This window comes from Heterocephalus glaber, unplaced genomic scaffold, assembly GCF_053883595.1.
Source record: "Heterocephalus glaber isolate CG9 unplaced genomic scaffold, H.glaber_assembly_v1.0 deba00001572, whole genome shotgun sequence".
In the NCBI taxonomy this organism is placed as follows: domain Eukaryota; kingdom Metazoa; phylum Chordata; class Mammalia; order Rodentia; family Bathyergidae; genus Heterocephalus; species Heterocephalus glaber.
The window spans coordinates 15,567,340-15,584,152 of NW_028258357.1; the positions used below are offsets into that span (position 1 = coordinate 15,567,340).

Genomic DNA, 16,813 nt, shown 5'->3' on the forward strand with positions numbered 1-16,813 from the left:
GTCATTCAGGCCACTCCACCATGACATAGAGCCACAATTTGTCTTTTGCTCATTACTCTCGTCTTTTCTGTGAATAGCAATTTTTAAACCTCACAGAAAAACATTCCAAAACAAATTAATGCACAGCATGTATATTTTAAATAAGTCCATTTAGATTTTCTCATAGTTTTATTCCTAACTACAGGAAGCTTGACAGTCTCAATATATCAATTTTTAAATTTTGACATTAAATTTTCATATTCTCAAATAAAAATAATGAGTTATGTAACAGAATTATGAATTTTGAAAGCCTGCAGGTATCCAAACAATTTAAAACACTTTATCAAAATTTTGGTTAAAATTTGACTTCATATATTTTTTATTGTGACTAAAATGTAATGACGCTGATTAGCAAAACAAAGTAGAGGTTTTCATCATTCTTTTATTATATTCTGGACATCCTTTCCACAGAATGGTATTTTCATCATAGAGACTTTTTAAATTATTTAACTTTGATTCCCCTTCCACCCAGTATCTGGTATATAATAGGCACTCCATTTATATTCATCAAGTGAATAAATTAATGAATATAAGTATTGCTACTGCTATTCAATTATGGCTAACATTTACTTCCTCTGACTCAATAACTTTTGTACACAGTAAACATTGTGAATAGAAACAAGTAGAGGATAGCATAATCACAGAAAATACAGACAATTAAATTTCTAAAATATATACTGTGGTTTTAACCTCAACCTCCATAGTTTTTTGTGTGATTGAGATTTGGTAGCAAAAGAACTCTGTTGGGGAATCAGAAGTCTTTGAGGATTAGAAAAGGCTGGAAAGTTGTTCAAAGCTGACTCCCTTCCCTTTAAAATGAGACTATCTCTTCAGATGTGTAGAGATGAATTTCTTGTCAGAATTTCGAAGAAATTAATATTTTTGGTAAAATGTGCTAATGTAAAGAATTAGAAGATTCATAATACATAATGAATGAAATGCATTCTTTTGCATGGAAATAGGAAAAGAATAACTGTCCTGCAGGTGACTGGGGCTATAGGACGGTTTTTTATGATTACAGTCTGATTGGCCCTTGTTAGGATGATTAACCTTTCTGAAATTAAAAGCCACAGCTGAATTAGTCTGACCAATTTAAATGTAAACATTGAGTAGGTCCTTTGTCATTCAAATAATAATTTTTAAAAATCCTCCTATTTTAATTTTAATTTTTTGTGCATCTGGGTGGTATGCTACTTTGGAAGAACTGTAGCTTTGGCAAGAGTGTCCCAGTGGCAGAGAATCAAAAAATAATGTATAAATAATTGAGAACATGTGGGGAAAATGCACCAAGTACCACCTCCCCCAAAACATCAAAACCACCACCCCGAGAAAGCAGGAAGTATGGCACACAATTGAAACTGCATTTTCTCCATAGCCAGCCAATCTAGGATAGGAATAAATGGCAGTGACACTTGTAGCTAAATGACAGGCAGATAAACTGCATAGCATGCCGTGTTAAATCTACACAATGGCCGCTGAAAATGTGTGCTTTTGGGGGCACTTGCACAAGAAGGAGCTCTTGAAAGGTTACTTTGGATAGATGATATTTAATTTCCCATGGTCTCTGATAGTCTCAGGATGCCATCAGTCTTTTCATTAAGTTCAAAAATTTATAGGAGAAGCAAACTCTAATTTTTTACGATGCTATTTAATGGTTTACTTTTGTTTTTATTTGTTAAGCTTTCTTGAAGCTTTGTGAAGCCTTCAAAAACTGTTTCCATTTTTCGTATCACATTAATTTTTTTATTACTAAGCCAATGAATCGCCTTACTTTTAGGTCCCACCACACAGTGACTACGTCTTCCTTTTATGTGTCTGTGAACTATTAAAATGGTAATAAAGTTTCTCTTCATTCCATAGGTAATTTATTTCTCTCTTTTCATCAAAGAATTCATTCTGAGTATGTTAAGGTAGAAAAGTTCAAGGCATTATAGTGTAAAAATTAAGAAGCCTGGGGGGCTTTAGTTTATTTTTTCACAAGCTTTTCATGTATGCTTTCAACATCCTTCTGAAAGACAGGACTCTACTCTAGGCCTGTGAAAAAAGTCAAAGATAAAATACTTACAGGAGAGAAGCTGAGATTATTCAGTTTGCAAAGTGACTCTGTAATCTTCCAGAGAATTGGATAATACCTTGAAGCATAGATTAATAATATGTTTAGCTAAGATCTGTTTGTTGTAAGGATCATTTACTAGTTCTTAATTGTGGGACAAGCATTCACCACAGAATATAAACAAATACGGCATTCCGTTCCTTGTCTGATAAAGTGTAGACGATCAGCATTAGCTTTGGTATAGTGAATTGTCAAACTTTTAAAAATCCAATTGTTTCATAATACTTGTTTTCTTATTAAAGATAATTTTTGCTAAAGAATAAACACAACTGCTATGTTAATTCCTAAAATATGCACTCTTAATTCTTCAGATATAATTAAAAAGTCTTCTTTACATTAGAATAATCTTATTTGACTTCTTACAAGAACTAATAAAAATGACTTTCAGTATTAACATTTGTTGCAAATGCAGTAACATTCTTTAAGCATAAAAAGCTAATGTGCCAAACTACTGATAATATCTTCTTCTATATTGCTATTAGTTATCAGCTTTTTTCATAGAGGATCATGGCTTGGCAAGGTGAAATTTATATTGTTTTAGGGAAAAAAAGTGTTAGTGAAAAAGCAAAGGGAAATGACTATATTTTGTGAAACCCCAAATCCAATCATTTGTTTTGCTTCAGTGTTCTGTAAAGACATTTTTATTTCCTTATGTTGTCTTTGTTTTCTGGCATTTGATTCCTCTCTAATTTGCCTAGTTTCAGACCTGACATTTTCCCTTATAGTTGTGAAATAATATTAATAAGCTAGGATTAGTTCATTTGATATTTTCATGGACCAATATTTCATCTGGAGTCCTCTTGTCTAAAAAGCAACAGTTTAAAAAATATGACTGAAGATGTTGTTTTATTCATTGTGTATTGTTTTATCCATTGCATATTGTGAGTCAGTAATTTAATTTAATTTCACAAACATTGAGAGCAGGTCTACCATAAATAATTTTATTTTTCTGGACAAAAGAGACATGGCATATGGCAAACATAAGAATTGTCATTTGTTTTCACAGGAAAAAAAAAGTAGTTGCCTGTGAATTTTTCAAGATCTTATTTTCGAACAGATCATTCTAGTATAAAATTATTTGGTTGACATTGGTCAACTGAACTATTTCTTCTAGTTTATTTGATAATTTCATAGAAATATTCTAGAAACAATGAATACCCCATCAACTTTCCAGCTTATGGGGGAACATTAGTTTCCTAGAACTAGTTTTCAGGTGAGTTGGAATGTGATGACCAAACGTAGTGTAGTGGTGTGTAGCCTATTTGATATATTCTGTGTGATTTGTATTAAAATTGTCGTGCCAACTCTATATGTGATATTGGTCCTTCATTATCTCTGCTGGATTGTTTCTGGGACTCTTGATAATACCAGAATTTGTGGATGCTGAAGCCTTTTCCATAAAATGATATGGTATTTACATTTAACCTATGCACATCCTCTCGATATTTTAAATAATCTCTAGATCACTTATAATACAGTGTGTCATGTAAATAGTCGTTGTGCTGTATTATTTAAGGAATAATGACTAGAAAAAGGCCATTATGTGGTTAGTACAGATGCAAATTTTAAAACATATTTTCCATCCCGGTTGACTGAACCCACATGTGAGGACCTTCAGATATAGAGAGGTGACTGTCCTTTGCAACTGGGAGAACTGTTTAAAAACATTACCTTTACCTAAGATGCATTCAGCTTCAGCATTTCTGGAGCCATCACTGGCCTGTGATCCGTGCCACTGTGTCTTTCTTGAGCACTATGTATGCTCCAAGTATCCCCCCAGCACCCAGGGAGGTGGATCTGTGAGCCACGCTTTATGGACAAGAAACCCAAACTGAGTGGGCAGTGATTTTCCTGAAGTTGGATGGCTAGTCAGTGGCCTGGCTGGGTTGGAAATTGATGACATCCCAAGTCCTTCCATTACCAAAGCTGTTCTTGTGATGCCTGTAGCATTTTCCCTTGCTAAAACTTGTTGAGAATGAGAACAAGATTCTTAGAAAAGAACTTTACTCTCTTTCCTTAGACAAAGGAATGTACTGAAACCCAGGAACTACAGTGAAAGAATCAGTCGTCCCATTTGGTCTGAGGAAGGAAGAGCAGTGGCTTATGGAGCTATGGATTGTTCACTAGGGTGTTTATTCAGTGGACTCCTGCAGTGGGCTCATTTTGTGGAGACCAGAAATTCTCTTCCTCAAATTTTAATCATTAAGTTTACTGAAAACTAGTCATGGGGCTTGTTTAAAAGTTGTTTTCCACCTGCCTCGCAAGCGCAAGGACTGGAGTTCGATCCCCGGCACCAAAAAAATAAAAATAAAAACAAAAATAAAAATAAAAATAAAAATAAAAATAAAAATTGTTTTAAAATGCTTCTACTTCCTTTTCATTTAAAATTCTTACGTCATTCTGTTTTACAGAACCTTAAAATTTAGAGGTGTCTTTGTTCCACCCTACACAATTTCATTGGTGTAAACAGTTGACAACCCTCTGATAAATCTACCTCCACATTTTATAATTTCTGATCTTGAATTTGGGTATAGGCACAGTGTCTTTTAGGCTTCTATGCCACAGGAACTTGTCCAGTTATTTATGCCAAGTGCATATAAAAGATGTGTGGAAGTAATCTCTTAGATAAATATTAAAGCAGAGATGTAAGTTGTACAGGATCACTGCAATGTGAGAAAAAGATACTGTGCAACTTGGCAAAAAAATTTTTGTTCTCATTTCTTGACTTATTAAAAGAACAAAAGAATGATGCTGAGGTTAGCAAACAGTAAACTTCAGCAATAGGAGCTCAAAAGAGTCCCAAGTTTGGAGCTGACAGTTAAATTTTTACCTGGTGACTCTATCTACCTTTTGAAACTTGATTTTGTTGGTTTGGAAACTCTCTGAAGTTGGTTCAGAGGATTGTGACCAGTCTAAATCCACCTTGGTATCCACTCAAGGGCTTTTAGAAGGTTTCTAATACATGGTAGGCACTGAGGAAATGTTTGTTAAGTTGGAAGTGGCTCTTACCATTAAAATAAAGGTAGGAATGCTGGATCTAATGCTTCATTATAAAGCCAAGTGTTTGCATTAGAAGTCAGCTGTAGTTTCAGGTCTGGTAAGGAAAAGAAGTTGAGATGGATAGATGGATAGATGGATAGACAGACAGACAGACAGACAGACAGATAGATAGATAGATAGACAGAGACGCAGACAGACAGATTGATTCATCCTAACTTGTTTCCACATTTACTTCAGAATACTTTTTTAAAATGATCTTATTTTCTCCTCTACTTTAGTCTTAACTTTATGTTCATGAATGTCCCTCCACCCAGAACTTATTAGTCACTAGTTAGCCACTTATTACTTAACAACAGCTAAACTAGATTTTTATCCTGAACTAATTAGAATATTTAATCAAAAGATCAGTTTAGCTTATGTTTGTAAAATGACAGAAAAATAATGTACAATATTCATTTTGAAAACAAAGGAAAAAGCAAGTCAAGGGCATTGTGTAAAATTTGGAAAGCTGAAAAATATTGGCAGAAAGATACAAAAATACTATTGTGATTCTAATTGCAAAAGAAAGTACTTTGTAGCAGAATAAATTAAAGTACCTAATAGAAGCAGACATACTGAGCGAATCTTCCCTTAAAAGATGCTAGGCAAGATAGAACAAGTTTGACCAACATCTCTTCTAATTATATAAGTACTTGAGATTTCATTAACCATTTGAGTCTGGCTTGATGATGATTAAACCCTTAGGCAGATGTGAATCTGCTTTACTATATGGAAACATTGAAGAAAACATTTATGAAAAATACGATCCAATTTCTGAAAATACAGGCCAATTAAAGACAGAGACTTAATTTAGGAAGTTTAGTCTGCGTACATGATGTATACATTAATGATGATTTCTCTCCCTTTATTCTTCATAAGCAAAATGAGATTTTTTACTTATTGACATATTACTGAAGAATCTAGCTTTTTTTCCAAAATTACACATTTTTGCATAAATGTGCCTAATTACCTGAATTCAGTTTTGATTAGCAGTGTTAATTGATGCAGCTGTGGATGGTATCTATTTACCTAAATTACCATGTGCAAACAGCAATATGTCTGGAAGTGAATATGCTAAACTGAAAATACTAATTAGCTAAGACAGATTGTTATTCAAGTCACATTGTGAGTTTTCTAATGAAAGCCTGGATGTGTCGGGGTTGTATGATATTCAGACAGAAATGTCTATATTACATATGATTTCTAAATTTAATTCATAAGAACAGACGGGATGTCAGCCAGGGTTCTTCTGCCTTATTCTGTTATTAGTATGAGTATTTTACTCAACTGGAGATATATTCATATGGTTTTGTAAGAAACTCATTGTATGCTTTGACAATATGTCAAACCTATACACACAGACTCATCTGTTCCTTGACCCATGCGTTCACAGACCATATCCAGCTAGTGTCCCATAGAGGTCGATAAACCATCTTGGCGGTTTCATCACATCGGCTGGTTAATTTAGTCTTAGAGCGGAAAAGTTAGTCTTACAGACAGCTTACACTGAGTGGTATTTTATTTGGTGTTTTCTTTTTGCATAGCAAGTAAATAACTGTAAGGAAGATTTGATCCTAGGATTCTTAACAATCATTGAGCACCTTGTGGGGCTGAAAGGTGAGCATTCAATGCCTTTAGACTGTCTTGAATCTTTAATCATTTTTAAATGTACCACAAAGCAGAGCTTATTTTCAAGTGCCGGGTTTGAAATGTTACAACCTTTTTTTGTGTCCTCAATTTACATTACCTTTGTCCTAAAACATGACCTGGTTTGCTTATGGTTTCTCTCCAAAGAAAGCATTAATCTTTTCCCATCTGCTGTCACTCCGTACTCATTAATGGCACTGTAACTTAGAGAAATCTGAAGATTATAGTACAAATCCTGTATATCTTATAGTGCAGAAGTAATGGACCATTTTCCCTTTCCCAAGAGGCTGAATAACTGTGCTTAATGCATAATAAGTCTCCTCTTCCCAAAGGCTGTGAAGATAAGGCCTCTTGACTCAGCCTGAAGGGCTTACTATCCCTGACTAGATATTTTAAGATGCCATGAGCAAAATGGGGATAATTTTTCCAATGCAAATTTGAACATAATTATAGTTTGACATATTTAATTTAGGTTTAAGTGAGAATTATAATTACCTAAAATTGAATTATTTCAATTATGCTAATTTCTATCCCCAAAGTTGAGTTCTAAGATAGGTTGCAATCTAGCAAAATTACAATGGCGTCTAATGGTAAAGATGAGGAATTTGCGCCAATGACTCTGCTGTAGTTATATTTTTTCTATAAAATATTAAAGTACTATTATGTAGCCCAGGAAAATATGAGGTTCCTGAAATAGATTCAGTCCAATGTAGGAGGGAAGGAAAGAAGGAAGGGAGGAAGGAAGAAGACAGGGAAGGGAAGGAAGAGATTTGAGCCACTTGTTCTGTTTTCTGTATCAATATCCATGTCACTGTTTGCTATCCAATCAATGAAGCTGATCAAAGTATTTTTAAAATGAAATTTATGTATGTCATAGTTGTGATTATTTAGTAGTATACTTTCAGGGAAAAACAGCTGTAAAAGTCATCTTGAGAATCGTGTTGCCTTTGATTATCATTTTAGCATCATTCCTTCCAAAAGTGCTTAAAATGAATTTCTACATTCTTTGAGGAGAAAACTTGGAAAGTTTTATTTCTCAATGACTACAGATAACTTATGGAATGTTCTCTGAATAGTCCAAGAAATTCAATATCATAAAACTAAAGTGTGCATGTGTGCGTATGTGTTTGTGTGAATATGTACATCACCCAAGCAAAGAGCAATTTAGACACTGCATTCGATTAGACACCAGTTCTATTGTTGGAGGTGCTTACCTTCTGTACTATTGGGTTCACTAAAGCAATTTCTCAAAAAAATCTAAGTCTACTTTTAGGACATAAACAAAGGAAGAAAAATCCTCACTAAAAGTGGAGCTACCCCTTACAACATAATGCTTGTTGCAGTATATTAGTCTGTTTACTTGTTGCTGAGACCCAATACCCAATACCCACAAAAGGAAGAGAGGTTTAATCTGGTTGACCATGATCAGCTGATGCTGAAGCAGAAACATCATGCCATCATGCCAGAGGATGTGGCTAGCAAAGTTGCCTAGTTCATGGTGGCAGAAAGCAGACCAGGGGATCAGTGAAGAGAGCAAGGGCAAGGGACGAGATAAATTAGCAGAGTCACGCCTCCATGAGCCACCCAGACACAAGAAATGTGCGGTACTAATTCCCTACACAAGGACCATCAAGTTGACACAATTTAGCTAAACCACTACAGGTTCTTGTTTTGTCATTCTGAGTTTCCCTAAAGAAGTTAGTAAAAGTTGTTTTGTCTCCATGTGTAGATGTGAACTTGTTTTGTGCCGGGATCTCTGTTGACACCTATGAGCATTTCTATAGGGTAACTTTAAAACAGGAGAGTAGGTTAGGGATGTCAAATCAGAAATGGAACTGCAGAGTTTTATCAGACATTCCAATAAATTGTCTTGAGGCAAATCATTTAACCTCAGTGTGCAAATTAGTTAATTTTAAGAATAAATATAGCTATCTTTCTGACTTATTAAGGATTTATCACTTGTGCCCAGGGTTCAATGGATCTGTAAATGAGGTGTATGAATCTTTTCTTTGAACTCTAATTGGCATGTGGGGGAGGCAGGTCTGGCTGAGCTAAAGGCTGAAGGACTAAATCCTTTGAAGAAATTTTGATTTAGTTTTATTACTTCTAAGTATTGCTAATGTATTCTAAGATTAATTTGACTCTCAGTGCTTTGAGTATTTTGGTTTCCTTTCCAAAGGACAGGGTGCAGGCTCCCTGAGGGAATTCTTCTACTTCCTTGGTTAGGCCCTCCCCTCTCCCTTCACACAATTCGTCATGGTCATGAGAATTCCAACACACAGAGTAGGGCTTCAGAAATGCTCCTGGAGTGAACAATGGTTGCAAGTGAACAAAATGAATGACCATTAATCCCATTTGCACCTTTCAGTTACCTAAATTACAAGATATGGTACATCACCTAACTCAGGGACCATGAACCTTTGGAGGACATTTAAACAGTTTTAAAGATCCTGCTTATTTTGAGAAAGCTGTATGTTTTTGATTGCTTTATATTCTGGTCAAAGGAAGTCTCACATTTCCCAAAGGATGAGACACATTTAAAGTTGTTTCCTGGAGACAGTGTACATGCTACACTGGTATTAATGCAAACATTAACTGAATGTGATTTGGATTGATAAGGAAAGCCTTGTGGACAGGGAGACCTAAATTCAGACTTTTGCCACTATCATTTGCTAGCAGAGTAACTTTGGGGTATTTTCTTAACTCATAGATTTTAGTTTACTTATCTGCAAAAGAGAGATATAATATCCATCTATGGTGGGGACATGAAGAATAAATTGCATATTGTATGTAAACCTTTTTTACCCAGTACCTAACACTGAGAAGAAGTAGTAGCTATAACTACTATACTACATAAAATGCAGACCAGTGTCAGAAACCAACACAGGTTATTAAAGAAATATTTTGAAATGTAGCGGTCATTAACTTACTTAAACTTTTTTGCAGTAAATCTTCTGGTTTGTTTTTTTTTTTGTACCGGGGATTGAACTCGGGTCCTTGCACTTGCAAAGCAGGTGGCAGAACCACTGAGCTAAGTCCCCGGCCCTACAGTAAATCTTCTTACACATACATATGTATGTGTTATGTGTGCATGTATGTGTGTGTGTTTTGAGATTTGATTGAAAAATATGGTGTGTTCAATAAAAAAATTATTTCAGTAAATGATACATTTCCATTAATCCTCCTCAAACTACTACCCCTGTTTTCAAACACATTTATCTTTTCATTGTTCTCACTACTTTCTGGAGCAGTTCTAGAAATTCTTTGTCCTGAGTGTATGCACTTGCACTGTTGTGGCTGCCTTGATATCCTGTATCAGTTCAAAACATTTACCCTTCATGGTCATTTTGACTTTGGGAAAGAGCTAGAAGTCCCATAGTACCAGATCTGACGAATGAGGCAGATGATGACACACTGTAATGTTTTTAGGAGCCTGAATTTTATTGGATGGCAGTCAGAAGCAGCATTCACCATATTTTTGGATACACCTCTTTTGTTTGTTTTTCTGTTTTTTGGTACGGGGAATGGAATGCAGGGCCTCGCTCTTGCCAGGCAGGTGCTGTTCCACTGAGCTACATTCCCGGCCTTGGATACAACTTTTAAAGACACTCATAAGAGTGGACTTCCAGAACCCCTTCAGAAAGTGGTAAGAACAATGAGATAAGTGTGTTTGCAGCATGAGGGCATATTTTATTCGATAGCAATGCATCTTTTATTGTAATATTTTTTTTAAATTTAAGCATTCCTCGTTACTTTTTGATCAGCCCTTGTACATACATTGAAGGACAAAATGAAATACCTAGGTTCCTGAAGGTATATGACACATGAACTTCTGGCTGCCTTCTTTTCTAATAATTTCCAATGGCTATCTAACATTTCCTAGCTCAAAAATAATTCTGTACACATTCTCCTATGCAATTTCACAGCAACAAGACAGAATAAGTAGCACTATGTTCACAAGTGACTAACCTATGCTCTCCTCCTGCAGTGAGGAACAGACAGCACAGAAGGCAGGGGAATAGAACCTGCATTCTTTTTTTAGACTATTTGGTAAAGAAGCTAATACTGTCTCTCCATGGAATATGGGCACAATGAAGTCCTACACAAGTAGTGCTGGATCTGAGAACAGGGCTCAGAATGAGTATCTTGGGAAATCCAGAACATTCTCCAGGTTTTCTCCTGGAGTGAGTTTCCCCTCAACACTCATTGATTAGAATATTCTGATTCATTAACATTGCTCCTGGTAGCTATATATTATTGTCTCCACTGATAGTACTATGACTTGTGTGGAAATGGGAACTGAGGTTTCCCTTAGGCCTGGAAAAAGGCCCAGAGATCTAAACATGGGGAAATATGCAGAGATTTCTGAAGAAATTAGCACATGGAGCCAGATTCAGAAAAAAGAAAAGCACATCTATCCTTCCTTCTTGTTAAGAGTTAGTCACAAGAGATGGAAAATGTCCCAAAAAAGCCATCTTAGACATTTATAATTTTTTTGTGTGCTGGTTAAAATAGTTTACTGATTAAACAAATATCTTACAAGCACCTTCTATTTGTGAGGTGGTATGTAGAAAGGCATTGTGGAGACCTAGAAAATACAAGGAACAGTGTTTTTGAGGATTCTAAATAACTGTTCTATGATAATACATCTATTACTGCAGAAGCAGTATAGTTTAGTAAATTCTTCCTCTTTTAATTTTAAATATATTAAGAAATGCACCAATTCATTCAACAACTGTTTATTCTTTTTTGTGCTGGGTAGTGGAAGACAGATGGGTGTATGGAAGTCAGATGAGCTTGGTTCTCTACTAATTAGGGGTGGGGCAAATTATGTGACTTTTTAGCTTCCTGAGGAGCTTCATGAGTTGATTTGATTATGACATTGCTTATATGGGGATTAATATTTTAAGGTACTTCCCACTGTCCGTGGCACACATGAGTGCTATCATTATTATTTCATGAGTGAATGTGTCTTTAGTCAAGGATGTAAAAGCAATTAGAGGGTTTGAGATACACATACCTAGAGGACCCAGAGCGTTTGAATATGGTGTATAAATAAGTGCAGTCTGCCTTCATCCAATTTCTGTAAGTGCTGTCAGAACTTAGAAGTAGGAAGGGGCTTTCACAGAACAGGCAAATAATAGCAAAAAGGCTTTATGTACAGTGTGCTGTCCAGATCTAGCCATGCCTTTGTCCAAGATAGGCAGCCTGATGAACATTTCCCTGGAGACCACTGTTTCTTAGGGACCTACAACATCTGTGCAATTTAAATAGGATGCATGTCCAAGCCCCGAAGCACATAGAACACAATTGCCTATTCAATGTGGTTAAATAGGACAACATCCATCTCTGGCCTTTGATTGGTGAGCTCCATGCCCCTAATTGACACTGAGTTGTTGCCTTTTCTGATAGCATACATGGTAGAATCTTGGTGTATTTGGACTTATTCAGGGTTCTTATGTCGAGAAAATCCAAATTAGATTTTTGTCATTAGCTTGTCAAGCTTGTCTTAAGCCCACTTAATGAGGTCTGCTGTGGAATGTCTTTTATGTTCTGTGGCCTTTATACTTAGTCTCAGCCACTCTCCGCTGTGGCTGAGGAGTTAATGAAGTTTCCACAGTGCTAGCTTGAGGTCTGCTGCTTTTGAAAACACACCTCATATGTGTTTGGGTATTTAAATTCTGTTTTCTAGCTTTTAGGGTTTATAGCCGCGTGGTGCATTTGAGTACTATGGAAATAAGACCAGATGGATGTGACACCAGCCATTCGGGAAATTACGTACACATTACATTTTAGAAAACCAGTGTACATATGTCTATCTGGATGTGTTCATATGTTGGATTATGTTTTGTTACATCCAAATGGTTGGGGTTTCAGCGAAGCAGTTACCTAGAATGTCAGCATGAGAATTCCTCTTGGGGTAAAAGCGAGGGCCGGCACTGAGGTGTTTTTTCAGATAGGATTGAGTGTGAGGACAGAGGAACAACTATTCTACATTTCTCCACCCTCTCTTAGTTTTCTCTGTAGTGCTCGCTACTGCACAACATTATATTATAAATCTATTTATTATCTCCTATCCCCCTATGCTGTAAACACTATCGTGACAGGACATTTTTCTGCTGTTTCATACTGTAGTGTTTGGTGCAGAGTAAGTACTCTATATAATAATGAATAAATTGGGTATCACTAAGGTAATGAAATGAGGGTGATTCTTCTTCATGCTGAAGCCAGCATAACACAAAGATTTTGTTTCCTAAATGATGAACATATGATTGTGAATAAAGGTGATGCTGTCTAACATTTATGTAATGTTTACTCTGTGCTGATCTCTCTTCTCATCCCTTTACATCTAAATCTGACAATAAGCCTTTGATATGGGGGCTCTTACTCTCTCTATTTTATGAATGGGAAAACCAAAGCACAAATAGAACCAGGATTCAAACCTGCAAGTCTGACCTACATCTCAAATGGTCAAAATGTAGCCCCCAGGATTTGAAAATAAGTTGTCTCAAGAATTTATCTACCTTTTCAATTTGCAAAAGATCATCCCATTACCATGATCTACTAGTTCTGTACTCTTCTTAAAAATGCTGTTCAGTTCGACCCAAACTCCTGATTTATTTTCAGATGTAGGAATCTATACAGACAGTCACATTTCCTATTTTGTATTGCATTCTTCATTGATTTTCCTACCTTCTTATCTCTTAATGAAAAAGGAAAAAAGAAAAGGAAACTAGATGGTTAATCCTGTAAAGAAACACTCTCAGTTCCGGCGCAAGTTAAGATATTGTGTTAACATGCCCAAAGCATAGTGACTAGTTAAGTAGAAAAATTGGTATTGGGGACTTTATCTTGGCTTGTTCATAGATACTTAAGTTCATGCCTACACATATTGCGATAAGATACTGAAATTTAGGTTTGAAATGAAAATATAAAACTTTTAACCACAAAGCTGTCAGCCCCTTGGATTTGGGTTGGCAGATGATAAAAATTAGTTGGTGTACCTGGTGACAGAACCCACATGGTGATGCGGGTTTCATCCCAGGTGAGTATTGGCAAAAAAGGAGAATCCAAAATAGAATTATAAATTCCCCTAAAAGCAGGTGAAATAATCTCCTGATACATAGAGTGAATACTACGTAGAATGTAATTAGTAATGTAACTTCAGAGAAATGACACAGTTTTCAGAGAAGAGGAACAGAGCTCCATTCCCAGAGACACCCTGTCTACATTAGAATTGTGAATTGTGTTTGTTCCCTACACATTTCCTTGAAGCATTTCCTATTATACATCCATACAGCAGTATTATTTCAAAACCTAATCTCCCTGCTACCTTCTCCAATTGGGCCAGATGGCCAAATCAGTTTTCTTACATCACCTCTTTTCCTGAATTAATCAGTTCTATGAAATCCAGTTCAAAAATGAAATATCTTTTATTTGGGTTTACATAATCCTATTGATTTCTTTTATATAATATACGGTCTTGGTATTACCTAATGTGATAAGATATTAACTCCTGCCCCCACTAACTGAAAGAGAAAATGGTTATAAAATGCTTAGCAATATTAAGTCTATGATAACAAATCTTAATAAATGACAATGTAAAATAAGCTAATTAGCATGCATCACTCCACATACTTATCTTTCTTTTCTGTGGTGAGACATTAGACTCTATACTCCTAGAGATTGTCAAGAATATAGTACGTGATTAGCTTTGTTAATGTAGTCACTTTGATATACAATATATTTCTTAGACTTCTTCCTCCTAATTATAAGTTTGAGTCCTTGGAACAACATTTCCTCAACCCCTACCTCTCACCTCCTGCCTCCAGCCCTTTGTAGTCACTCTTCCACTCTATGATTCCTCATATAATTGAGGTCTTTCTTTGCCTGGCTTACTTCACCTAATGTGTCTCTAGGCTCATCTACATTGTTGCAAATGATAAATTTCCTACTTCTTAAAGGCCAAATACCATTTAATTGTGGATATATACCACATTTTCTTTCTTCGTACATCCACTGATGTACATATGACTGGTTAATTCCACATCTTGCCCTTGTGACTAACGCTACTCTTAGCATGGAAGTGGAGATCTCTCTTTGACTTGCTAATTTCATTTCCTTTGGATTTACACCAAATAGTGGGATGGCTAGATCATATGGTAGATTGCAAGATCATATGGTAGTTTTATTTTCAATTTTTTAAGGAACTTGCATACTAGTTTGTAGAAGGGCTGTGCTACTTTATATTCTCACCAAGGATATACAAGTGTTCTCATTTTCCCACATCTTTGCTAATGTGTTATCTTTCATCTTTTTGATAGTAACCATTCTGACAAGTGTGCAGTGACAGCTCATTGTCAGTTTAATTTGCATTTTTCTGGTAATTAAGGGTGTTGAACATTTTTTCATATATCTGTTGCCCATTTGTAAGTCTTCTTTTGAGAAATCTCTCTTCAAAGGTCCTTTGCTTTTGTTTTAATTTTTTTCTTGCTCCTGAGTTGTTTGAGATTCTTGTATGTTTTGGATATTAACCACTTATCACAGATACATCTTGCAGGAATTGTCCTCTATTCCATAGGTTAACCCTTTTCTTTGTTGGTTGATTCCTTTGGTGTGTAGATGCTTTTTAGTTTGATGTAATTTCCATTTGTTCATTTTTACTTTTATTGCATGTACTTTTGGTGTCCAAAAAAGTTTTTTATCAAAAAGATTATTGCACAGACCAATGTCTTAGAGGTTTTCCCCTATGTTTTCTTCTAGTTGTTTTACAGTTTTACACTTAGTTATTACATTTAAGTCTTTAATCCTTTTTGAGTTGATTTTTCTGTGCGGTGCAGGCTATGGTTTGGTTTCACTCTTCTAAATATGGATGTCAAGATTTTCCAGCACCATTTATTGAAAGAGACTATTCTTTCTCCATTGTGTGTTCATGGTACCTTTGTTGAAAGTCAATTGACTGTTAATGGATTGGTTTATCTTGGGGTGTCTAACATGTTCCATTGCTCTATGTATCATGTGTTTATTTCCATACAGTGTTATTTTCATTACCATAGCCTTGCAGTATACCTTGAAGCTGTATGTTGCCTCCAGTTTTGTTCTTTTTTTCAAGATTATTTTATCTATTGAGGTCTTTTGTGGTCCTATATGAATTTTAAAATTTTTTTCTATTTCTGTGAAAAATGTTATTGGAATTTTGATAAGGATTGTACTGAATCTTTAATTCACTTTGGACAGTTTGACCTTTTAACATTGATTGTTCCAGTCTATGAACATGGGATATCTTTCCATTTATTTGTGCTTTCTTTAGTTTCTTTCATCAATGTTTTATGGTTTTCAGTGTATAAGTATTTTGCTTAAATTTATTTACAAGGTTTTCTAAAAAACTTTATACCTATTATAAATGAGATTGTTTTCTTGATTTCTTTTTCAGATATATTTTTGTTAATGCATAGAAGTGCTACTGATTTTATATATGAATTTTGTATTCTGCAACATTACTAAAGTTGTTTATTAACTCTAACAGTTTTTCTGGTGGAGTTTTTAGGGGTTTCTATAAACAAGATCATATGCTTGCAAACAGGAACATTTTAACTTCTTTCTTTCCAACCTGAGTGTAAAATACTCCATATTTAACCACAGATTTTTAAATGAAGAAAAAGCAACTAACTAAACTTAAAAACAACTGCTGTAAATTGACTTGAAACAGTTTAATTTTATTCCTTTTGTATTGTTTTAAATTCTGAAACCAACTATAGAACAAATGCATCTGTACATCATTAGTATTAAAACAAAGCCCTGTGAGAAGTTAAAATATTCTTTTTTTTTTTTTTTTTTTTGGTACCGGGGATCAAACTTGGGTCCTTGCACTTGCAAGGCAAGCAGCGGAACCACTGAGCTAAATCCCAGGCCCTAGAAGTTGAAATTTTCTTAAGGGGACAAATTGGTAGAGCCTCAGATTCTTTTTTGGATTAC

General features: G+C 35.3%; 1 protein-coding gene across 2 annotated transcripts in view; it reads left to right on the top strand.

Annotated features, from left to right (window-relative positions):
* The window catches only part of LOC147823592 (uncharacterized), a 66,234-nt gene that overhangs the window by 34,048 nt on the left and 15,373 nt on the right, over positions 1 to 16,813 (top strand). The gene's annotated exons all lie outside the window — the stretch shown is intronic.